The following is a 25,984-nucleotide window of genomic DNA, read 5'->3' on the forward strand; positions in this document are numbered from 1 at the left end:
TCTGGCTAGGTGCTTACCAACTTTGCTGCCCTGGGTATAAGGTAAGTGTCTCAATTTAAGGAGAGTGAATTCTGCTCTATTATTATAAATGGCCCTTAGTTTACCTCTGAGAGCAGAGGTGGGGTAATGTTTGCCTCGTGGGTTTAGCCTTATGGGCATGTTCAAGAGTAGATAGTTCTGTCTCCAACAGTTCTCGCTCACAAGCGCGTTGTTTATTCAGTGTGGCATTGAGGGCGATGCATTCCCCCCGAAGTACTGCCTTCAGAGTATTCCAGGTAGTGAACTCCGAGGTGTCTTCTGGGCGGTTAACCTTAAAGAACTCAGCAATGGCGGTTCTCAGTTTGGGACAGGATTCCTTATTGCGAGTAAGGTACGATGGGAAGTACCATTAGGGAGTGGTTGGAGCATTCCCCCACCAGTTAAGACAAACAGAGTACAAGCTATGGTCAGAGACCGATAGTGGGAAGATCTTAGCGTCCTGCAGTTCACCCTGGAGCGTCTGACTGATGAAGATATAATCCAACCGGGAGTATGTATGATGAACATGGGAATAAAACATGTAGTCACATGCCTGTGGATAAAGCATGCGCCAGGAGCCAAGGAGGCTCAAGTCATGTATGCGTTGCTGCGTTTCCCCAGAGAATGAGCCCATGTTGGATCGTTGTAAGTGTGTACTGTCTAGGTCCTTTTGCAATATTAAATTGAAGTCTTCAATAAGAATTAGTGGGCCTTCTGCAAAGTCTGTCAATTTCCCCATCAATATGTGCAGGAAAGTCATATGGCCAGCATTGGGGGCATATATCGCCGCAAAAGTGCACAATTTCCCCCTCAAACGGTCCATGACCATGATCCTGCGGCCGTCCTTATCACTATGGACCCCCAAAGGTTGAAATTGGACAGCAGCGAGAAACAATATGGCCACCCCCGGTGTTTCGTGTGGGCTGATGATCTCTAAAGTAGTGGAAATTGTTTGTGTTGAAGGCGCGAGTCATCAACTCTAGCTAGGTGTGTCTCTTGCAGAGCCACGACGTCCAAGTGATGATCTATAATGTATTTCCATACTTTGTGACGCTTCTGAGGGGAGTTAAGGGCCTTGACGTTCCAGGTTCCAATGGTGATCGGGCTCATGTCACTTGGAAAAAGGTCTATTCCCTCCTCATGTCTAATGGGACCCACCACAACCCCTCCCTAAACTGCCCCTCCATAGTAACGCAAGGCCCTAATCTGAAGACAGCATCTCCTCCCCTCTTCGCAAGAGCCATACAAACAACTGTTAAAAAGCCGCCACCCCCACCCACCCAGGAACCCCTAAGAAAACAAACAAAAAAAACAAGTAAAGGAATCGAACAAATCTTATAGTCTCCTAGCGGGGTCGAGGTGGTCCCTTTGAGACCATGGGGGACCTCGGGTCCGAGGATCCAGTCCACGCCCGCCCAGGTAGGAAGTTGGATCAGTAGCGTAGTTTCCGGTGTTCAAGGCAAAAGCAGGTAGAAAAGGAGCCAGAGTCTAGCCCATGACTACGCCCCTAAAGGAGCCTCAGGGGGTCAGACCCAGTAATGAATACAACAGATACCAATACCATGGATTACAGGCTGTGTCCGAAGGTAAGAGGTCCTCGAAAGACAGACCTTTAAAAGTTATATTTAAGAGGAGGCGACATCAGTCAGATATATGAAGCCTACTAGGGCCCTGAGTCCTCTCCCCCAATGGGGAGTATCAGAAGCCACAACGGCAGGGGCCGCAGCGGGGCTCACAGAAGCGACATTCCTGGCTCACCCGGTAGATGCAGGCCCCTACCGCAGGTCATTTGGAGAAACCGAAAACAGTAGCCAGCATTGCAAGTCAGTGTGGAGATGAAAGAGCTACTTGAGTAGCCATTTGTAAGCAATCAGCGTCTCATCCTTCGTGACCAAGCCGAGGGTAACGACATTCCCCCAGTCGGTTCTCCACCTTTCCTCTGAGTTGGGGCCTCTGCGCTTGAGGAAATGCCTAGCACATCTAATCCTTCTTGGAGGTCGGTAATGTGGCGTCGCTTGTTCTGGTAGTCGAAACTGAGCCCAAAAGGATAGGCCCATCTATACCTGATGCACAAGTTACTACTTGTGTAACGATATATCTGTAAGAGACATTAGTTAGTGATAGATTCCTTACCTTAGAATATCCCCAGGCGTCAGACTGGATCCGGAAACTTTTGCGTAGCAGTACCCTTGCGCGTCGGTAGGCGTCGTCGGCGGTTCCGCGTCCGTCGTCGGCGCCGTGATGACGTCGTCGGAGTACTTAGATCCTGCCTCCGCGTGCTGACGTCAGTTCTTAGACACAGCTTTTCTGCGCCAGAAACGCAGAGCTATGCCAAAAACCAACACTGGTGCCATGAAACTAGGGCCCTGAAAGGGGATGACCTTAACCCTAGATATCGGTTCGCAGAACGGGGAGGATGGGTGTGTCGGTAAGGAATCTATCACTAACTAATGTCTCTTACAGATATATGGTTACACAAGTAGTAACTTGTGCATCTGAAAGAGACACGTTAGTGATAGATTCCTTACCTTAGAATAGATACCCCAGCAATACCAACCCCGGTGGTGGGTCTGCGAACCAATAATCACACCAGAAAGTCCTGGAGGACTGAACGGCCAAAGAAGCCATCACTCCAGACTTGACAGTCCAGGCAATAATGTCGTGCAGACGTGTGCAGCGAGTCCCACGTAGCCGCGTGGCAAATGTCCTGCAAGGGCACACTTCGGCCCAAGGCAGTTGTAGTCGCTGTGGCTCGAGTGGAATGAGCCCTCAGCCCCACAGGGGGTTCCTTCTTAGCCAAGGAGTAACACGCCTGGATACACAAGATGATCCACCGCAAGATGGTCCGCTTGTGCACCGCTTTCCCCTTCTTAGCGCCCACGTAACCAACAAAGAGTTGGTCATCCACCCAGAACTGGCGTGTGCGATCCAAATAAAATGAGAGCGCAGGTTTTGGGTCCCGACGGTGGAGCCTCTCTTCCTCTCTTGAGGGATGCGGAGGCAGAAAGAAGGTGGGCAGGGTGATAGATTGCCCAATGTGGAAGGCCGTGACTACCTTAGGTAAGAAAGAGGGTCTTGTTCGCAACACAACCTTGTCCGGATGGACTGAAAGAAAGGGAGGTTTACAAGATAGAGCCTGGAGCTCACTCACTCTCCTGGCAGAGGTGATGGCTACCAGGAAGGCAGTCTTCAAAGTAAGAAGGCGAAGAGGACAGTTGTGGAGTAGCTCGAAGGGAGCGCACATCAGAAATGTAAGAACCAAGTTCAAGTCCCATTGAGGCATCACAAAGGGCACAGGAGGGTACGTATGCGTGATGCCTTTCAGCAATCGATTAACGATAGGGGACTTGAACAAAGAAGGTTGATCAGGCAGCCTCAAAAAGGCTGAACGAGCAGAAAGGTAGCCCTTGATAGTGCCCAGAGCAGAGCCCTGCTGGGCAAGAGAAAGAAGAAAGAAAAGAACCTCAGAAAGAGGGGCATTGAGGGGATCCACAGCCTTTGCTGTGCACCATGCCACAAATCTGTTCCACCTGCAGGCGTATACCGACTTTGTGGAGGGAAGCCTGGCTGCCAGAATGATGTTACAAACTTCAGGAGGCAAGTCAAATGGCCTCAACTGTCGCTGCTCAATCTCCAAGCATGGAGGTGGAGACTGGACAGGTTCGGGTGGAGGACCGTCCCCTGCTGCTGCGACAGAAGGTCCTCCCGAAGAGGCAGACGAACCGGGGGATCGACTGACATACTGAGTAGCTCGGGATACCAGTACCTTCGTGCCCAGTCCGGAGCACAAGGATGACTTGTGCCCGGTCGCGCCTGATCTTCTTCAGCACTCTGGGCAGAAGTGGTATAGGCGGAAAGGCGTACAACAGACCGCAACTCCACTCGCGACGAAAAGCGTCTCCGAGCGAGTGCCGCCTTGGAAATTCCAACGCGCAGAACTGATAACATTGCCTGTTCTCTTCGGTGGCGAATAGATCTAACTGAGGCTCTCCCCACTGCAGAAAGAGACCTTGCGCCACATCCGAGTTCAGACGCCATTCGTGATCCATCATGCACCGGCGGCTGAGTTCGTCCGCCCTGGCGTTCAGAGAACCTGCCAGGTGTTGAACCACCAGAGTCACGCCCTGATGTTCCAGCCATTGCCAGAGGCGCAGGGCCTCCTGGCAGAGGGTCCACGACCCCACCCCTCCCTGTTTGTTGGAGTACCACATGGCGGTGGTGTTGTCCGTGAACACCTGCACTACACTCCCCCGGACAGAGGGGAGGAATGCCTTCATTGCTAGACGAATCACCCGCAGCTCCAAAAGGTTGATATGGAGCCGGGACTCCACCGGAGACCAGAGGCCTCTGATCTCCGCCTCTCCCATGTGGCCTCCCCAGCCCTGGAGGGACGCGTCCGTCACAACTACGTGCTCCGGTTGGGGAAGGGAGAGGGATCTGCCGGTGACCCAATCGCGGTCCGTGAGCCACCACTGCAGCTGTCTCGCACTGCCCTCCGAGATCAGGACATGGTCGGACAGGTTGCCCTGATGCTGGGCCCACTGAAACTTCAGGTCCCACTGCAGAGCCCGCATCCGCCACCGGGCGTGATGCACCAGAAGGATGCAGGAAGCCATCAGCCCCAGAAGCCGCAGCGTCAACCTGACCGAAACCCGGGATAAAGGCTGGAAGATTGGAATCAGAGCCTGTATATCCCGAACCCGCTGCTCGGGTGGGTAAACCCGAAACTGCGCCGAGTCGAGAACCGCTCCGATGAAAAGGAGCTTCTGAGAGGGACACAGGTGTGACTTCGGCACATTGATGGAGAACCCCAGCTGGTGCAAGAGGTCTGCCGTTGTCTGGAGGTGGTTGACGACTGTCTGGGGCGAGCCCGCCTTCAACAACCAGTCATCGAGGTAGGGGAAGACTGAGACCCCTAACCGGCGCAGATGAGCTGCGACCACCGCCATCACCTTCGTGAACACCCGTGGGGCGCTTGTAAGGCCGAAGGGGAGCACGGTAAACTGAAAGTGCTCGTGGCCTACCGTGAACCGCAGGTAACGCCGGTGGGCCGGCAGGACGGGGATATGGAAATAAGCGTCCTGCAAGTCCAACGCTACCATCCAGTCTCCTGGGTCCAGGGCAGCTAAGACCTGAGCCAGAGTCAGCATCTTGAACTTCTCCTTCCGGAGGAAGCCGTTGACGTTCCATAGGTCCAAGTTAGGGCATAGCCCCCTTTTGCCCTTCTTGGGTACCAGAAAGTAGTGGGAGTAGCAACCACGTCCTACTTCTGGCCCAGGAATGCGCTCGATGGCCCTCTTGGCCAAGAGGGCCGAAACTTCCTCCTGCAGAAGCCGCAAGTGATCCCCCGATACGCGGTGGTGTTGCGGTGGCATGGCTTGAGGGGTCGTCTCGAAGGGGAGGGAGTAGCCCCTCCGGACGATCTGCAGCACCCACCTGTCCGAAGGGACAGTGCGCCAGTGAGAGTGGTGATGGCGAACCCTGCCCCCCACTGGCGTCACATGGGCCGAGAAGCATGGACTAGGAGGGTTTAGAGGCGGATGCTGTGGGGGAAGGTGTGGACTGGCCTCGCCGCTGTCCCTGACCGCCTCCACAGCGATTTCCACGGCCGCCACCGCGCTGGATGTTAGTCTGCGGTGTGTGGCTGGCGACATGTGTGGGGGTGCCCCTTCCTTGGCCATGAAAGGAGCGAAAGGTACCCGTTTGCTGGCGCGGGGCAGAGAGGCCCAAGGACTTGGCCGTAGCACTGGAGTCCTTAAAGCGCTCAAGCGCGTGGTCTGCCTTGTCGCCAAAAAGGCGACGGCCATCAAACGGCATCAGAGTGTTTTGGACATCTGCCGAGAAGTTGGCGGACCTCAACCAGGCGTGGCGTCTAACCGCCACAGTCGTTGCCATCGCTCTACCTAGTGTGTCGGTGGTATCCAGCCCACACCGGACGGAGTATTTTGCTGCATCCCGACCTTCCACAAGGGCTTGGCCGAGTTTGGCCAGTACCTCCAGCGGACACTCTGGCAGCACTTCCGCAACCGTCTCCCACAGAGAGTGGGTGTAGCGGCCCAAGAGGCATGCGGTGTTGGAAGACCGCAGTCCCAGACTAAGGGAGGAGAAGATCTTTTTCCCGTACTGCTCGTACCTCTTGGATTTCCTGTCCGGCGGAGCCGACGGGAATGCGGTCTGGGAATTGGAGGCCTGGATGACCAGACTCTCGGGGGTGGGGTGGGTGGACAGGAAACATGGGTCCCATGGGGCCGGGCGGTGGCGTCTGGCCACGTTCCTATCTACGAGCGAACCCGTAGCGGGCCTGGACCAAGTGCCCAAAAGAACGTCGATCAAGGCCTCATTAAAGGGCAGCAGTGGCTCGGCCGAGCTTGACTGCGGTTTAAGGACCTCAGTGAGGAGGTTAGTCCTCACGGCCGCGACGGGGAGCTCAAGGCCCAAGGCCTTGGCAGCCCTCGTCAACACTACACTATAGGTTGCCCCCTCCTCCGAAGCCACGGTAGGAGGGGAGACAAAACCAGTGTCTGGAGAGGTGTCCAGGCAACTGGCCTCCCCAAGGTCTCCTGCCCAGTCCTCATGAGACTGACACTCCTTGGTCAGAGGGTCCTCAGACCCCTCCCAATCCTCCTCATCACCCATCTCCTGATACTCAGGGTTGTCAATCAATGGGGCCTGTTAGTAGAAGTAAAAATCTCCAAACGCTGTTGAAAGCGGCGCCCAGCGGCGCCGTTCCGAAGCTGGAACAAGAGCAAAGGAGGCATCGGGGCAGGCGCCACCCGAGGACGCGCCGGAGGTGACACCAGACAGACCGACGCCGAGGGGGTCGTAAGGTCCACCGGTGGCGATCCAGAGCCCGAAGAAGGTCCAGTGGGGTCCCGGGACACCGGGCCCGAAGGCGCCGCCGGCGCCGGGACCGCTTGACCTTGCGGCGCCGGGCCCAAAGGCGCCGGCGGCGTCGGGGCTGAAGCACCTGACGGCGTCAGGGCCGAAGCCCCTGACCTGCTAGGGGCCCCAGACGGGTCCGCTGGGCCCGAAGGCACCGCAGAGCCCGCCAGAGGAGAAAGGGACCTCATGGCCATGAGGAAGCACTCGATCTCCTATGGCGTTGCGTCTCGCCCAGGGTCCGGAGGGTGTGGGGCGGGTCGCGACGCCCGCGACTCCGAAGGAGCCGCGTGGGCGGTGTCACCCAAACCCCCGGCCGCATCGTGCGAGCGTCGGGGGGAGTCAGAAGAGCGATGACGCCTCTTCGACTTCTTGTGCTTCTTACCTGACAACAACTTCGACCCGGAGGAGTGGTGCCGACTCCCGGAGCTGTGGTGGCTCCGTCCCCGCGACCTGTCCCTCGACCTCCCGTGGGACCGGGACCGAGACGTCACGCGGCGCGGGGCCGACTGCCGGAGTTTGAGTCGCCGGCGGGACAACTTCCGCCTGGCTTTCGAAGAGAGGGCCCGGCAGTCGGAGCAGGCCTTGTCATCGTGGTCGACGCTAGACAAGTTAGGCACAGGTGGTGAGGATCCGTGACCGACATCGTGCGGTCGCAATCCTCGCAGTGCTTGAAACCAGGCATCCATACGGCACCGATCGGAGTCGCAAGACTTCGAGAAATAATCAAAAATGATCCCAAAAAGTTAGTCAAAAATTGACTAGGGTTACTGCTTTTTCCAGATCTGCGCTGGCTGGCACGGAAAAAAGAAGAACTGACGTCAGCACGCAGAGGCGGCGTCTAAGTACTCCGACGACGTCATCACGGCGCCCACGACGCCGGCGGAACCGCATTCGACGCCTACCGACGCGCAAGGGTACTGCTACGCAAAAGTTTCCGGATCCAGTCTGACGCCTGGGGATATTCTAAGGTAAGGAATCTATCACTAACGTGTCTCTTTCAGATTTGGTCGTCACGTAGCTTAGTGGTAATGGGCCTGAGCAATTGCCTCCAGACTAGAGTTGTAGGCGTGACATCTTGACAAATGCTACAAGAGTAGTTTTGGAATGAGATGGAGTCCTGGACCTGGTCGCCTGAAGAACCACCTCCTTGACCTTATAGGAATGCAATTTAGCAAGGACATCTCGCGGCCGCTTCTTCTCTCCTTGCTGCAATGCCCCCACCAGGTTGACTCTGTCCAGTTTTATCTTGAGAGACTGCGGGACACAATCTCCGAGAAGAGACCTCTCACAAATGCCTCTAGATCCGGTCCCTCCTCACCCTCCTCCAGGTCTCTGATGCAAAGGTTCTCCCTCCGGACCCTGTTCTCGAGGTCTTCTGCCTTCAGTTGTGCCTGGAGTAATTGTTCTTTAAGCGAGCGCACATCCTCTCGGAGTTCAGTTGAGAGTTGTTCATGCTCCTGAAGATGCACTTCGAGGTCAAGGAGTCTACTACCTACGGAGTCCACATCTTGTTGTAAGGAAGTGAGACGCTCCGGCAGGTCGGATTGTAGTAGGTCAATGGAGGTTTTGATGTCTTGGCCAATGTCCTTGCGTAGATCGGTTTTAAAGTCTTTAAACATAGTCAAGAGCTCTGCTTTCGTGAGAGCTATTGCTGCAGCGCCTGCGTATCCCCTTAGTGTCGCTCGTTTTTCAGTGGACGCGAAGAAGTCCGAGACTTTGATGGGAGTCTTGGCCATCATCTTCTTAGGCTGCATAGAGTGCCACCCTCAAAATGGCGTTGGCGTTGGGGATCCTACGTCCGAGTGGACCGCAACGTGTAGCGGTGCCCAGCTATTCGCTCACCTTTCCGTGCAGACTTGTATCGTGAGTTCGCTGAGGGGCCTCCCCTGTAGTTTAGACCTTTTAGACCCGAGGACTCTGAGGTGCCATCCCCCACCTCGTGGGCACTTAAGGTCAGCTGTGGAGCCAGCCCCTTCGTGGGTGTTCATGGGTAGCTGAAGTGTACAGGCGCTGCAATGATGTTGAAGGGGAGAGAGCGCGCATGAGAGGAAGGCCTAGATTGAAGGCTCGTCTGCGGTAGCCTTCTCGTGGGGCCTCAGAGTGGAGGAGGTGCAGGGGCCCAGTGGTGCCGGGTAATAGCGTGTCGCACTCACCGGTTGCTCAGATGGGAGCCAGCGTAGTAACCTGGTGCCAGAGAGGTGAAAGCACTTGTTGAGACGTGCAAAGGTAAAAAAACAAAGAGCTTACCTGTAGCTGACGACTGCCTCCTGCATCGTGTCTCTCCTGCTGTCCTCTTCCTGGTCCCAGCAGCCCCTGGGACAGACTCCTATCTAATCCCTGCAGTGCAGAGCAGCGCGCGGATCGGACTGAGCGGGCTGGAAAAATGCTCCGCTCAGGGAGTCTCTGGGGTTTCTCCAGCCTGGCTGCGTTCACCTAAGTGTGTTGGTGTGTTTTGGTCGGCCTGAGACGGACGGCCAAACACATATGTGCTTGTAGGGCGGGCACAAGCACTCCTCCTCCCCCTCCCATGCCCTGCCTGTCCCTGCACAAGCTGGCTCAAAGCCGTCAAATGAAAAATAAAGCAATGCTAGAAAATGCTTTTATTTTTCATTTGCTGGCTCTGAGCCAGGTGTGGGGCTATGCTCCTCCACCACAGTCGCTGCCATTTAGTATGCTAATCACCCCTATAAAAAGAATCCAAACTCCTGCCGATGAGGTGAAAGTTTTCTGAACTTCACTCTCCCGAGTGGCCACCGTATTCCAAATATCAAGCATGAGTAGAAACAAGTAAAATATTTAAGCCTCAAAGGGGAGGAAGGAGGGATGCATGTGAATCTATGAACTATAATAATGCTTGAGAATTGTAGTTACACGTTAAGTAACTTGTTTGTTCTCAAAAATGGGATCTTTCCAGATTTACATGTCAGAGTCAGAACAGCAAGCAGACAAGAGGCAATAACAGAGAAGCGTGAGAGTCAGAATTGGGAAATAAGGCTCACATTAGGAGAATATATGATGTAGGACTGGTTGTCCGACTGCAGTCCCATACGCAGGCTCTGCTTCCAGGCAACAGTGTCCCAATGAGTAGTGATGGGTTTTCGAGGTGGCGTCTTTGCAAATGTCTGTATCTGCCAGTGATACTCACAGTAGAAGGCTACCATTGCTGCCACATCTCTTGCTAAATGTGCTGTTGCAGTGCCCCAAAGGTTGACTGACTTTCTAGGTATCCCCAACCATGGACGAGTTGTTTCTGAAGACACCCAAAAGTCACAAAAAGCTCATCAATCTTCCTGAAGTGCTTGGTTCTGCTCGACCTGTCGGCGGCCTTTGATACGGTCCATCATGATATATTGACATGCAGGGTCTAAGGTAAAGCGAGGAAGCTCCTAAAATCGTTTTTATCTGGGCGATCACAAATAGTGGCACTGGATGAATTTCATTTTAAACCTTTCTCCCTGCCCTTCGCTCAGCCCCCTACGTCTCATCCCTTGCCTCACTGATCAGTTCTTCCTACGCTGATGACACACAAATAGTCATGGCGCTGAGGCCTGGTCAGGAAACTGAATTAGATAATCAGTTTCAAGACTGTATTGAAGCTGTGGGGATGTGGATGTCACAAAACTGCTTAAAATTAAATTCAGGCAAGTCAGAAGTCATCCTTTTTGGGAATGATGCCAACTTTTGGACCCCCAACGTGTGGCCAATAACAATGGGCACTCTTCCTACACCCTCAAGGAAAGTAAAAAACGTATTGCGTATTATGGTTGATAACAAGCTTAATTTTGGTGATCAGATTAATACAGTGTCATGCGTCACCTTCTATGTGCTTAGAATGATCAAGAAAATTCTCGCCTTTCTACCAGCTGACAGCCAGCGGTCACAGCGCTTATCCTGTCTAGGCTCGATTATTGTAATGGCCTCTATCTGAGCCTACAGGAACGCTTCATGAACAAACTCCAACTGCTGCAAAATGCGGCAGCGAGGCTGCTTTCGGTCACACCTAAATTTGAGTCCCTCTCCAAGGAGATAAAAAAACGTCACTGGCTGCCTGTCAGGAAATTGGTGCACTTTAAAGCCCTTTGTACAGTTTCCAATGCTCTCCAAGGCACAGGTCCAGATTATTTGAAACAGCATATACAATGGTACCGGCCTTAAAGAACCCTGCGTTCTATGGAAGCCAAGCCTCCGATAGTACCACTTACAAAAAAAGCCTCTTGGGGTGGAAGAAGCTTTATTGTGTGCGCTACAAAAGCCTGGAATGATCTTCCCTTTTGCCTGAGAAACACCAATGATCGCCTGACATTTAGGAAGGGACTTAAGACCTAGCTTTTTAGCCTGTAATTGCAATTTACCGCTCTTTAAACAGGGGATGATAACTAGCGCCAGGACAGCTCCCGGTAACCCTTGCGCTATATAAGTTCCTATAAATTATAGAACTTAAGATATCTGCTGATGTCCTGATTTGACAGCGTCTTCTCTGCTGCACTGATTGGGTTCTGGCCAAATACTTTCACTATCACTGGTTCACTGAGGTAGGCATCTATTGACACCTTGAGAACGAACTTGGGTTTGTTCCACAGAACTACTCTGTTCTTATAACAGCATATGAGAGATTATTAGGTAGTAAAAGTCTGTAATTTGCTAACTCCTCTCGTAAAGGTTAGTTCCTGGAGCAGGACTATACTATAGTACTACCTTATACAAAATATACTTTGTGTCCAGAGGCACGCCCGTCTGCGCCGGCCAGTGTCCCGGAGGCGACTGGCACAGGGAACGCAGCTTGTTGCAATCTTGAAAACCATCACTGAAACAATCACGGCTTAAGGTATAGCAGAGAAAGTCTACTAGCTATTGGTAAGTGTGTGAGCTGCTGCTCCCAATTTTCTCTTAGAGTAGACACTGACTGCCTAGCATGCAAACCCTGCAACTGGGCAGCTTTTTCACCCCTAGGTGTAACAGGCGTTGAGGGCAGTGGGAAGGTACCACATTCTGGAAAAGATTTTTTCGACGGCCGGATTGAAATGGATGTTCCCCTCTCCCCATTATTTGGTCAGACCACTTCTTGCTTATGTTTAGAGTGCGCAAGGAGGTGGGCAGATCTCAATCATATTGCAGCACACCACGTGCCAGTAGTTTTAGGCCGTTCGATCGACTTGCTTCGGAGACACTGTCTGGAGCACTTAGGCATTCTTCGATTCCTTTCAGTGGAAATTTGGAGAGCAAAGTGCTCTCTCTAGAGAGCTGGCGTAAGGATTGCGCTATGGAATTAGCCCCCCCGCAAAACTCGGGCAGCAAAAGCTTTCAGAGCTTCAGCCCCATGGTTCACGGAGGCCCTTAGAAAAAGCAAAAGTGCTTGTAAATGCCTGGAGAGGGCATGAGGAAGAACTTCAATCCTGTGGACAAAATTACCTATACATTGGCTCTGAAAGCCTATTACACCAAAGTCAGTGAGGAAAAGAAGCTTTTTTTGGCGGCGAAGATTGTAAAAGATTTCTCCTCCCCTAACGCGATGAATAGCCCATTTACCCCTACCAGTGAATGGACTTACAATATTGCTGGCTATTTTTTAGATAAAATTTAAACCATACAAGATTCTTTTAGGGAGCTACCCTTAGCAAAGGAAGGGAATACAAGCTCACCCCGTGCCACTCCCATTTCAGACAGGGCCCTCCTGCAGTTCCTGCCTATCCCATTGGCCAATTCATTTAAGATAATGAAAGCCCTTAAATCCAGCTCTCTCTCGGATCCTTGCCCAGCAAAAGCACTGGCATCCATCGCTGAGGTGATCAACCCAGCAGTTAATTTGGTTTTGAACACCTCTTTGTCCGAGGGATTAATGCCCGAAAGCTGGAAGCACTGGAAAATTCACCCGCTTTTAAAGAAACCTTCAGTAGACCCTTTGGTAGCCAGTAATTATAGGCCAATATCGCTGCTGCCTTTCTTCTCCAAGGTCCTGGAGAAATCTGCAAAAATGTCATCACAGATTTTGTAGAGGCTAATCATGTACTGCACCCTAGTCAAACAAAATGTGCGCACATACATCATGAACGCATCCCTGTAGTTAGGCACACCTTTTGGTTCTTCGAAGAAGACTCACACCAACCAGGGGGTGATTGTTGTATGATTTAATGTTCAAATTGATTAATATTCATCAATATTCTGTTTCAATCTCAATTATCCTTATCAAGGTAAACGTTCCATATTTTGCAATATTCATGTCATTGTATAAACATACTCCAATGCATTTCGGGCGCTATCGCCCTTTATCAAGGAGCTCCGCAAACGAAAACCAAAAAATAAAAAGCTGTAGCCCATCATTTCAAAGTGTAGAACGCTGATATTTACATTTAATGTACATAGCTAACCATCTAAGTGAATACATGTCATAGAGTGATAAGTGTTACATGCATGTGTCTCCCCAGTGGAATAGGTGCAGAAACAACGTAACGAGGTGGCGGGGTGTAAGTAAAAAAGTAGCGCTTACATGAAACGGCTGGGACCAGGTAATCAGCTGCAGAGAGGACGGTAAAAACAACGGGGTTAATGTTATCTCGCTAGCACGAGATAAGAGTTGTACAACTCAAGAATATGTCAGCAGAGGTTAAGCGCAGACTTACCAATGTGGAGAAGCGGCCTACACGATTCACAATCGCGGCTTGTTGGGGTCAAGTCTCTTTGCCGGGGGAGTGGAACACGCCCGAAGCGGGACGGTGTTGATAGTTAAACAAAACTTGAACCGGGCGAGAGTTAAAGGTAGCGCGGAAGTAAAAGAGTCGGGCCCGGATAGGCTCATGTTCCGGTCACGTGACCGTGTGTAACAAAAAACGGACTAAGTGAGAGACATAGGGTGAAAAGTGGGTGGCCATGTTGGGACAGTGAAACAGTGAATGTTACATGTGTGTAAACAATAAAACATCAATGTGATAGCTATATATGTTATAATCACAGGTAGCACAAAAGCATTATGCAGTAGGAAATCACCCATAGGTGATTACAAAAAGCAGCTAAGTTCAATTCGGTCATTGAGCCCAAATGGCTTCAGAGTTTGTAGTCGATATATCCAGGCTGTCTCTCGTTGGAGTAGTGCCTTGTTGTTATCTTTCCCTTCTCTTTTCTCGATAATTTCCAGTACCAAAAACTTTAGTAGTGCTATGCTGTGTTTTTGCTCGAGAAAATGCATTGCAATGCTGGATTTTTCATTTTTTGTACGAATGTTCGATTTATGCTCATTGAGACGTACCTTCACTTTTCTTTCCGTTTTTCCAATGTAAGTTTTCCCACATGGACATTTAAGCAAATAAATAAGGTTACAAGAATCACAGGTGGCATTGACATGAAAATTGATTTTGTTACCTTTTATGGGATGCCAAATGTAGTTCCCTTTAATCACATTGTTACAACTGTTACAGTTAAAACATGGACGGGTTCCTTTGGCCTCAGTTCCAATTATCGGATCTTTAGATAGGATTTCTTTAAGTTATGATTTCTGGTGTTAGCAAAGATCAGTGGTGATTTAAACAGCTCTTTAAATTCTGGTTCGGAAGGTAAAATTCGCCAATGATTTAAGATGATTTTCTTGTATGCAACGCTTTGTGTAGAGTATTTGGATACTACTACTATCCTATTGTCTTTAGGTTCCTTGACCCTCGTTAGTTCCTGTTCTCTGGTTGTTTTGGCTACACGTTCTTCAGCTTCCTTGATTACTTCTGCTGGGTATCCTTTTTCCAGGAATCTAGATTCCATTTCTGTAATACGCTTGTTGAAGGTTTCTGGTCGCGATGTTATGCGTTTAATACGTAGCATCTGGGAGAATGGTAGGTGGCGTTTTAATGAACCCTGGTGGTAGCTTGAATAATGCAACGTATTATTGCGGTCTGTTTCTTTCCGAAACAGGTCGGTTTCCAATCCTGTGTCGGTTTTGGTGATGCTCACATTTAGAAATGTGATGGTTTCCTCATTGATTTGCCATGTTAATTGTATTCTTTTATCTTTAGTGTTCAACTCTATGAGAGCTTCTTCCAGGCTTTCCTTCGTATCCTTCCAGATGAAGAATAGGTCATCAATATATCTGACAAACATTTTTAAGTTCTTATTCCAAGTGGGGTTATCATAGATGTGATTCGTCTCAAATTCTTGCATGTAGATGTTAGCGTATGTGAGCGCTGCGCAATTCCCCATACAATATGTATCACAAATCAAACTTATGTAACTTAAATCATGAACAGTCCATAGGTGCAGTGCATATTTTATTTTAGCACGTCATAGGTAAGATACTGAGTATCAGTCATTGAGTAACAAGGTTAGAAAAATCAAAACTTAAAGCATATTAATTACTTCATTTTATCAAGGAAAACTTAGAAAAGACAAATTGAAAAGAACAAGTGTGCTCATCAGATTGAGAGCCATTTACATTCTGGTATATCAACGCGCTCTTAAGTGCACAAGAAAGGGGGTAGTTAGATGGGATGGGTGTGATGGGATAAGAGTGGGGACCGGGTAAAGGTGTTGTGACCATGAAACAATCACAGTGAATTTCAATGCAGCCTTTACAGTCTGGTTTAGATCGGTAGTTCCGTAATGCTCTTGAGCACAGGATCTGTGTTAATCCATTGGTTATTCCTATGCTCAGAGAAATGCCATGGGCTAGTTGTCTACGTTTCGACCCCTGGTTGAAAGGGTTGTTGGAAACCTCATGGTGGGGTCTTCTTCAGGACACAAAAGGAACAGGAGCGCCTACAAATGATACAATGGCAATGAATATATCTACCAATTTAGGAAGAATAATCTCGCACCAGGACTAGAATGAAAATGAAGTACATACTTTATATGGGGCCAGTTCAATGGCCGTTGAGATAGGACCTTCCTGGATTCCTATGTTGTGGGATATGACCTGCAATTATTTAAAAGGATCCGAGTTACAATAGGATGTACAAGGAAGTTCCTTGTCTCCCTAATGGGCGATGTAAATACAAAGGGGGCACTTACTGGGACGTGGTAGCTTTCCAGATATTTAATCTGTGTATTTTCAAAGTTGTTGTCTGTCCACCGCTGGTCGTAGGGGTACGTGGAAGGACTCACTGACCCGGTGGTTCTAAAGAATAGAGTGGTCAAATGGGTCAGTCAGTTGTATTGCTTAAAAATTAGAGAAACATTAACAAAGTAAAATGGGCAAGGTCTGGAGCCCAGTTGTGACTTGTTAAATCTAAAGGCGCTAGCTAATGCCGTTGAGGGCTGACTCGATGGGTTGGTTCTTACCTAATCTCCACCAAGATGTGCGCGAATGCATCTCACTCTGACCGCAGCCGATGGGTGTCTGAGCTGCCGCGAGGTGCAGGCGCTGGATACTTCTCGGAGGCTCGTCATTGGACAGCCAATCACCAGAGAGTATTCGGGTTGGTCTTAGGGAGTGGGGTGAAAGGTCTCGAGTATTCAGAGTTGCGTCTCGGGGAGCGTGTCAAACGATCGCATTTTGGAGCCCAATTCTCAGCTCCAAAATGCGATCGTTTGACACGCTCCCCGAGACCCAACTCTGAATACTCGAGACCTTTCACCCCACTTCCTAAGACCAACCCAAATACTCTCTGGTGATTGACTGTCCAATGACGAGCCTCCGAGAAGTATCCAGCGCCTGCACCTCGCGGCAGCTCAGACACCCATCGGCTGCGGTCAGAGTGAGATGCATTCGCGCACATCCTGGTGGAGATTAGGTAAGAACCAACCCATCGATTCAGCCCTCAACGGCATTAGCTAGCACCTTTAGATTTAACAAGTCACAGCTGGGCTCCAGACCTTGCCCATTTTACTTTGTTAATGTTTCTCTAATTTTTAAGCAATACAACTGACTGACCCATTTGACCACTCTATTCTTTAGAACCACCGGGTCAGTGAGTCCTTTCACGTACCCCTACGACCAGCGGTGGACAGACAACAACTTTGAAAATACACAGATTAAATATCTGGAAAGCTACCACGTCCCAGTAAGTGCCCCCTTTGTATTTACATCGCCCATTAGGGAGACAAGGAACTTCCTTGTACATCCTATTGTAACTCGGATCCTTTAAAAATAATTGCAGGTCATATCCCACGACATAGGAACCCAGGAAGGTCCTATCTCAACGGCCATTGAACTGGCCCCACATAAAGTATGTACTTCATTTTCATTCTAGTCCTGGTGCAAGATTATTCTTCCTAAATTGGTAGATTTATTCATTGCCATTGTATCATTTGTAGGTGCTCCTGTTCCTTTTGTGTCCTGAAGAAGACCTCTCCATGAGGTTTCCAACAACCCTTCAACCAGGGGTCGAAACGTAGACAACTAGCCCATGGCATTTCTCTGAGCATAGGAATAACCAATGGATTAACACAGATCCTGTGCTCAAGAGCATTACGGAACTACCGATCTAAACCAGACTGTAAAGGCTGCATTGAAATTCACTGTGATTGTTTCATGGTCACAACACCTTTACCCGGTCCCCACTCTTATCCCATCACACCCATCCCATCTAACTACCCCCTTTCTTGTGCACTTAAGAGCGCGTTGATATACCAGAATGTAAATGGCTCTCAATCTGATGAGCCCACTTGTTCTTTTCAATTTGTCTTTTCTAAGTTTTCCTTGATAAAATGAAATAATTAATATGCTTTAAGTTGTGTTTTTTCTAACCTTGTTACTCACTGACTGATACTCAGTATCTTAACTATGACGTGCTAAAATAAAATATGCACTGCACCTATGGACTGTTCATGATTTAAGTTACATAAGTTTGATTTGTGATACATATTGTCATTTGATGCCTATGAAAGCAATAGACTCCGACCACCTTCATACGTACCTGATTGACTGACCCAGGTCAGAGAGTTTTTAGGGTCTACCCCGTTATAACTCATTGAGCAATTCCCCATAGACATTCCTGATAACTGTAGGTACCACTTGTTGTCGTAGGTGAAGTAGCTATGGTACAAGGTATAGATCATTAATTCCATGAGAAAAGTTTTCATTGTATCCTCAATATCACTGTTCAATAAAGCTTTTTCAATCGCCTCAATTCCTCCTGCGTGGGGGATAGATGTATATAGGCTTTGAACATCTGCTGTGCAGAGTATTACGTTTTCTCCTTCCAGTATGTTGATCTCAGAGAGTTTGATCAGAAACTTAGTCGTATCCTTTATGTAGCTTTTCATTTGTTTGACAAGCGGCTGTAGGTATCGGTCCAGAAACTTCCCCACTGGTTCATGCAGGGAACCTCTGGTGGACACTATCGGTCTGAATGGAGGATCCTCCACATTTTTATGGATCTTCGGTGTCATGGTAATAGATGAACTTTTGGGATGTTCAAGCAATAAAAATGTCTTTGTTCTCTCATCAATCACTTTGGATTCGTGAGCTTTCGTCAATATTTCAATTAAGGTTGTTTTTAATTGATTAGTTGGGTTGGATTCAAGAAGCATATATGTGTCTTGATCTGAGATATGTTCATTGATTTTACTTGCATACATGCTTGTGTTGACTATAACCAAGGCTCCGCCTTTGTCCGCTTTGATGCATTTTATCTCCTTATTACCAGCAATTTTTTATAAGTGTGTCCTTGTCCTTCTGGGTGATGTTTTGCTTGACTTTTTTCTGAAAGTTTAATTTAGTGAGGTCTTGTTTGACTAGAGTTTCAAACATATCGATACTTTTATGGCTGCTTGGAGGTATGTATGAACTAGGAGGGCGTAGGCCCATCAATTGATCCGTTTTTTTTTTCAGTCATAGGTGGTAACACGATGTCAAAGAAATGACGTAATCGAAGTTTGCGTGTGAGCTTAAAGGTAGCGATTTCCAATTCAAGTAAGTTAGTAGATGTTGTGGGGATGAACGATGTACCTTTTTGTAATAACTTCATCTCATGTGATGTTAACACAGTGTCTGATATGTTGATCACTAAGTGTTCTTCTTTTTTGAACTCCTCGTGTTGGGATGGCCTTTTTCCTTTTCTTTTGCCCCGCCTGGGTCTTCTGTTTCGGTGCGGCCTACCTCTATAAAAGGCCCTCCTGTAGATGAGCTGTCTTCTAAGGTTTGTCTCTCATTGAGGTCTCTGTTGCCTCTTGTTGGCGTTGTTCCTGATCCTGTTGTTTTCGGTGGCTGACTAGAGGATTCACTTCCCGATGAGGAAGTGTCCGTTTGTTGGCTGTAAGATTTATTGCGCCGCCTTTGGGCGTATACATCGGCCCAAGTATACACTTCAACTAGTTTATAGTCCAGGGTGTCGCGCCTGAACTTGCGGATCTTTCTTTCGTTTATTTCTTTTGTGTGTTTCTCTAGTTGTATGTTTATATCCTCTAAAATTTTGGATAATGAATCGCTTGGAATGGATTCCTCTAATTCTTTTTCAATTTCTTTAATGTCCTTAGTGAGTTCATCTAGTATCCCAGACAGTTCTTCCACTATTAATAAAACTAGGTCCAAGCTACACTTGTTAAGAATTGCGTTCCACTTGTCTTGGAAGGTTTTAGAGTTCTTACATAGTGATGGCTTGAGTGCTATCCGGAGTCCACGTGATATGCGTAATGCCCGATGGTATTTAATTAGGGTGTTAGCGTGCAATTTTTGGTTGATTCTGCGTTTCGATAGATAGAGCAGTTGCCTAATGCATTGTTCTTTTGAGCGTCCTGTAGGTTCTTGTGAGATGTCCTCATTGAACAGGGCATATATACGTTTGGTTTCTTTGTCTCCAAATGTGAGAGTACTAGCTCTGGCTTCGGTTGTCCTTGAGATTTCATCGTATTGCATGTTGGTGGTGCATTAGGCAACTGCTCTATCTATCGAAATGCAGAATCAACCAAAAATTGCATGTATGCAAGTAAAATCAATGAACATATCTCAGATCAAGACACATTTATGCTTCTTGAATCCAACCCAACTAATCAATTCAAAACAACCTTAATTGAAATATTGACGAAAGCTCACGAATCCAAAGTGATTGATGAGAGAACAAAGACATTTTTATTGCTTGAACATCCCAAAAAGTCCATCTATTACCATGACACCGAAGATCCATAAAAATGTGGTGGATCCTCCATTCAGACCGATAGTGTCCACCAGAGGTTCCCTGCATGAACCAGTGGGGAAGTTTCTGGACCGATACCTACAGCCGCTTGTCAAACAAATGAAAAGCTACATAAAGGATACAACTGAGTTTCTAATCAAACTATCTGAGATCAACATACTGGAAGGAGAAAACTTAATATTCTGCGCAGCAGATGTTAAAAGCCTATATACATCTATCCCCCACGCAGGAGGAATTGAGGCGATTGAAAAAGCTTTATTGAACAGTGATATTGAGGATACAATGAAAACTTTTCTCATGGAATTAATGATCTATACCTTGTACCATAGCTACTTCACCTACGACAACAAGTGGTACCTACAGTATCAGGAATGTCTATGGGGAATTGTGCAGCGCCCACATACGCTAACATCTACATGCAAGAATTTGAGATGAATCACATCTATGATAACCCCACTTGGAATAAGAACTTAAGAATGTTTGTCAGATATATTGATGACCTATTCTTCATCTGGAAGGATACGAAGGAAAGCCTGGAAGAAGCTCTCATAGAGTTGAACACTAAAGATAGAAGAATACAATTAACATGGCAAATCAATGAGGAAACCATCACATTTCTAGATGTGAGCATCACCAAAACCGACACAGGATTGGAAACCGACCTGTTTGGGAAAGAAACAGACCGCAATAATACGTTGCATTATTCAAGCTACCACCAGGGTTCGTTAAAACGCCACCTACCATTCTCCCAGATGCTACGTATTAAACGCATAACATCGCGACCAGAAACCTTCAACAAACATATTACAGAAATGGAATTTAGATTCCTGGAAAGAGGATACCCAGCAGAAGTCATCAAGGAAGCTGAAGAATGTGTAGCCAAAACAACCAGAGAACAGGCACTAACGAGGGTCAAGGAACCTAAAGACAATAGGATAGTAGTAGTATCCAAATACTCTACACAAAGCGTTGCATACAAGAAAATCATCTTAAATCATTGGCGAATTTTACCTTCCGAACGAGAATTTAAAGACCTGTTTAAATCACCACCGATGTTTGCTTACACCAGAAATCATAACTTCAAAGAAATCCTATCTAAAGATCCGATAATTAGAACTGAGGCCAAAGGAACTCGTCCATGTTTTAACTGTAACAGTTGTAACAATGTGATTAAAGGGAACTACATTTGCAGTCCCATGAAAGGTAACAAAATCAAACTTAATGTCAATGCCACCTGTGATTCTTGTAACCTCATTTATTTGCTTAAATGTCCATGTGGGAAAACTTACATTGGAAAAACGGAAAGAAAAGTGACGGTACGTCTCAATGAGCATGAATCAAACATTTGTACAAAAAATGAAAAATCCAGCATTGCAATGCATTTTCTCAAGCAAAAACACAGCATAGCACAACTAAAATTTTTGGTACTGGAGATTTTCGAGAAAAGAGAAGGGAAAAAAAACAACAAGGCACTACTCCAACGAGAGACAGCCTGGATATATCGACTACAAACTCTGAAGCCATTTGGGCTCAATGACCGAATTGAACTTAGCTGCTTTTTGTAATCACCTATGGGTGATTTCCTACTGCATAATGCTTTTGTGCTACCTGTGATTATAACATATATAGCTATCACATTGATGTTTTATTGTTTACACACATGTAACATTCACTGTTTCACTGTCCCAACATGGCCACCCACTTTTCACCCTATGTCTCTCACTTAGTCCGTTTTTTGTTACACACGGTCACATGACCGGAACATGAGCCTTCCGCGCTACCTTTAACTCTCGCCCAGTTCAAGTTTTGTTTAACTATCAACACCGTCCCGCTTCGGGCGTGATCCACTCCCTCGGCGAGGAGACTTGACCCCAACAAGCCGCGATCGTGAATCGTGTAGACCGCTTCTCCACCGTGGTAAGTCGGCGCTTAACCTCTACTGACATATTCTTGAGTTGCACAACTAGTATCTCGTGCTTGCGAGATAACATTAACCCCATTGTTTTTACCGTCCTCTCTGCAGCTGATTACCTGGTCCCAGCCGTTCCATGTAAGCGCTACTTTTTTACTTACACCTCGCCACCTCTTTACGTTGTTTCTGCGCCTATTCCACTGGGGAGACATATGCATGTAACACTTATCACTCTATGACATGTATTCACTTAGATGGTTAGCTATGTACATTAAATGTAAATATCAGCGTTCTACACTTTGAAATGATGGGCTACAGCTTTTTATTTTTTGGTTTTCGTTTGCAGAGCTCCTTGATAAAGGGCGATGGCGCCCGAAATGCAATGGAGTATGTTTAGACAATGACATGAGTATTTGAAAATATGGAACGTTTACGTTGATAAGGATAAATGAGATTGAAACAGAATATTGATGAATATTAATCAATTTGAACATTAAATCATACAACAATCACCCCCTGGTTGGTGTGAGTCTTCTTCAAAGAACCAAAAGGTGTGCCTAACTACATGGATGCGTTCATGATGTATGTGCGCACATTTTGTTTCAATAAGTGAAGACGTATAGGGTCGGATACGTCACCTGTAAGAGCACCCAAACTTCTACAAAAGTATAAAACAATTTAATGTACATCTTTTGAATATTACGCTGTGCACCTTGCCCATACCCTTTGCTGCACCCTAGTCAATCAGGGTTTAGAGTAAACTTTAGTACAGAGACGGCCTTATTGTAAGTCTCGGAAACAATCAAAACAACACTGGATAGAGGGGGAAAAGCGGGACTGATTCTATTGGATCTTTCCGCGGTCTTTGACACTGTGCCCCATGACCGACTCCTGCAAAGACTCCAGGACTGCGGTATTGGTGGCACGGTCCTCAGCTGGTTCACCTCCTTACTGGATAATCACCAACAAACAGTATGGTCCCCTCCTTTCTTGGCCCTCATGCCCCTATGAAAGTAGGCGTTCCACAGGGATCAATTTTGAGCCAGACTCTTTTTAACGTGTATATGGCTCTCCTTGCAGAAGAACATGGTGCAAAAATAATATCCTATGTGGATGACATGCAATTGCTGTTTACCTGCGAGAAGGAGATCACATTTAGAGGAAATTAGATAAATGCGTGCCTGACGAAGACATTCGCTTGGTTCAGACAGAACCAACGAACAAGTTACTTACCTTCGGTAACGCTTTTTCTGGTAGATACAATATCTGCCTGTGGATTCCTCACCTTGTGAATATCCCCCTTGCGTCAGCAACATTCGGAAATTCTTTTGTAGCCTCGCGGCGACGTGGACTCGGACGTCATAGAGACACGACATCGCTCGCGACTCCGCTGACGTCACCGACACCTACAATAGGCCCACGCCGGCGTGATGACATCAGTTCCGCCCTTTTTTCCGTGCCATCGAGGCACACGGACGGACCAATGACAGTAGATATATACAAAGTATACACAGTATACAATAGTCAAGGCAAAACACACAGTGTAAAGCAAATGCAGGAAAGCAATACATTTCCTTGACAACAAAATTAAAATACATTACAGTACAATAACTCTGGCATAGAAGAGTGGACAACGGTGAGGCGGGTGGGTCAGTGAGGAATCCACAGGCAGATATTGTATCTACCAGAAAAAGCGTTACTGAAGGTAAGTAACTTGTTCTTCTGATAAATACATCTGCCGTGTGGATTCCTCACCTTGTGAATAGAGTCCCACAGCAATCCCCACTCCCGGAGGAGGGTGTCCACTCTTCTAAACCAGGAAATCCTGAAGGACAGAGCGCGCACAGTGGCCGTCCCTCCTGACTTCGGTATCCAAGCAGTAATGCTTCGCGAAAGTGTGGAGGGAAGACCAAGTTGCCGCTCTACAAATATCCTCAACAGGCACACCTCTAGCCAACGCAGAGGTCGAAGACTTAGCTCTTGTAGAATGAGCCCTTATACCCTCTGGAGGTTCCTTACCGGCCAAAGAGTAGCAGATCTTAATGCAGAGAACGATCCATCTTGATAAGGTTCTTTTATGGACCGCTCTTCCCTTCTTGCAACCAGCAAACCCAACGAGAAGCTGGTCCTCCAAACGAAAATCCTTGGATCTGTCCAAGTAAAAGGAAACCGCCCTCTTAGGGTCCAGACGGTGCAGTCTCTCTTCCTCCTTAGAAGGGTGAGGGGGAGGATAAAAGGAAGGTAGGGTAATGGACTGACTCAAATGAAAGGGAGTCACCACCTTAGGCAGAAAAGCAGCCCTGGTCCTGAGAACCATTCGATCAGCATGAATGGTCAGGAAAGGGGGCTTAGAACTCAGAGCTTGAAGCTCACTTACCCTCCTTGCCGAGGTTATTGCAACGAGGAAGTCTGTTTTAAAAGTAAGAAGCCTCATGGGACATTTGTGAAGAGGCTCAAACGGAGCACCCATCAGAAAGGACAAAACAAGATTTAAATCCCACTGAGGCACAATAAAAGGTGAAGGAGGGAACTTATTTGTGAGGCCCTTCAAAAATCTCAAGACTACGGGAGACTTAAAAAGAGACTGCTGGTCAGGCAAGCAGAGAAAAGCTGACAGCGCCGAAAGGTAGCCCTTCACAGTAGCAACAGTAAGACCCTGTTGCGCCAGAGAAAGAGCAAACAGTAGTATATCAGATAAATGGGCTCTCACAGGGTCAATACACTTCTCCCTACAACACTCAACAAATTTCGACCATCTATAAGAATAGATGGACTTAGTGGAGTCACGCCTGGCGGATAAGATGACATCCACAACGTCAGGCGGGAGGGAAAAGGAATTCAGGTTGCCCCGCTCAATCTCCAGGCATGAAGGTGTAATGTCTGGAGGTGGGGGTGTAGAACCTGCCCCTCCATCTGAGAGAGGAGGTCTGCCCTGAGAGGGAGACGGAGCGGCCGGTGAGAGGAGAGGTGGAGAAGATCTGAGTACCACACCCTTCTTGGCCAATCCGGGGCGACCAATATAACTTGGGCCCGGTCCTGGCGAATCTTCCTCAGAACCCGAGGAATCAAGGGTATGGGAGGAAACGCGTAAAGGAGCTGACCTCCCCAGCTCAACTGAAACGCGTCCCCCAAAGCTCCTTGCATCGGATACTGGAGACTGCAGAATGACGGGCAGTGAGCATTCTCGCAAGTGGCAAACAGGTCCACACGAGGAGTCCCCCACATCTGAAAGATGTTGTGAACCACCTTCGGGTGAAGCCTCCACTCGTGGTCGGCAGAGAACTGCCGACTGAGACCGTCTGCCCGAACGTTCAGAACCACGGCCAGATGATTTGCCATCAGACAAATCCGATGGTCCTGAACCCAGGACCAGAGACGCAGTGCCTCCCTGCAGAGATACTGCGATCCCACTCCTCCCTGTTTGTTGATGTACCACATCGCGGTCGTGTTGTCCGTCAGGACTTGAACTGACTGACCGCGAAGGGAAGGGAGGAAGGCCTTGAGCGCTAAACGAATCGCCCGCAATTCTAGAAGGTTGATGTGAAGCAACCTTTCCTCTGGAGACCAAAGACCCTTGACCTCCAGATCCCCCAGATGAGCACCCCACCCTAGAGTGGATGCATCCGATATCACAGTGGCCACCGGAGGAGGCAGATGAAAAGGCTTCCCCTGAGACAGGTTGCCTTCCACGCCCCACCAAGACAGATCCGCTGCAGCTTCTCTGGAGATCTTCACTGACTCCCTGAGATCTCCGTTGTGCTGATACCACTGCCTGCGGAGGCACCACTGGAGTGCCCTCATGTGCCAGCGTGCATGGTTGACCAGGAGAATGCAAGAAGCCATCAGACCGAGCAGGCGAAGGACCTTCAGGACCGGAACAACCGCTCCATTGTAAAATAAAGGGACCATTACCTGTATGTCGCGAATCCTTTGAGGTGGAGGGAATGCACGACATACAGTTGTGTCCAGTACAGCACCAATGAACAGGTTGCGCTGGGAGGGCACCAGGTGAGATTTGGGTACATTTATCGAAAAACCCAACCTGTACAACAACTGGGTTGTCTCCTGCAGATGATGAAGCACAATCTCCGACGACTCCGCTTTGATCAGCCAGTCGTTCAGA

At 48.2% G+C, this 25,984-nt stretch overlaps 1 protein-coding gene across 4 annotated transcripts in view; it reads right to left on the reverse strand.

Annotated features, from left to right (window-relative positions):
• RPGRIP1L (RPGRIP1 like) overlaps positions 1–25,984 on the reverse strand; it is a 1,159,147-nt gene that overhangs the window by 59,250 nt on the left and 1,073,913 nt on the right. The window lies entirely within an intron of this gene.

Source organism: Lissotriton vulgaris, chromosome 12 (genome assembly GCF_964263255.1).
Source record: "Lissotriton vulgaris chromosome 12, aLisVul1.2, whole genome shotgun sequence".
In the NCBI taxonomy this organism is placed as follows: Eukaryota; Metazoa; Chordata; class Amphibia; order Caudata; family Salamandridae; genus Lissotriton; species Lissotriton vulgaris.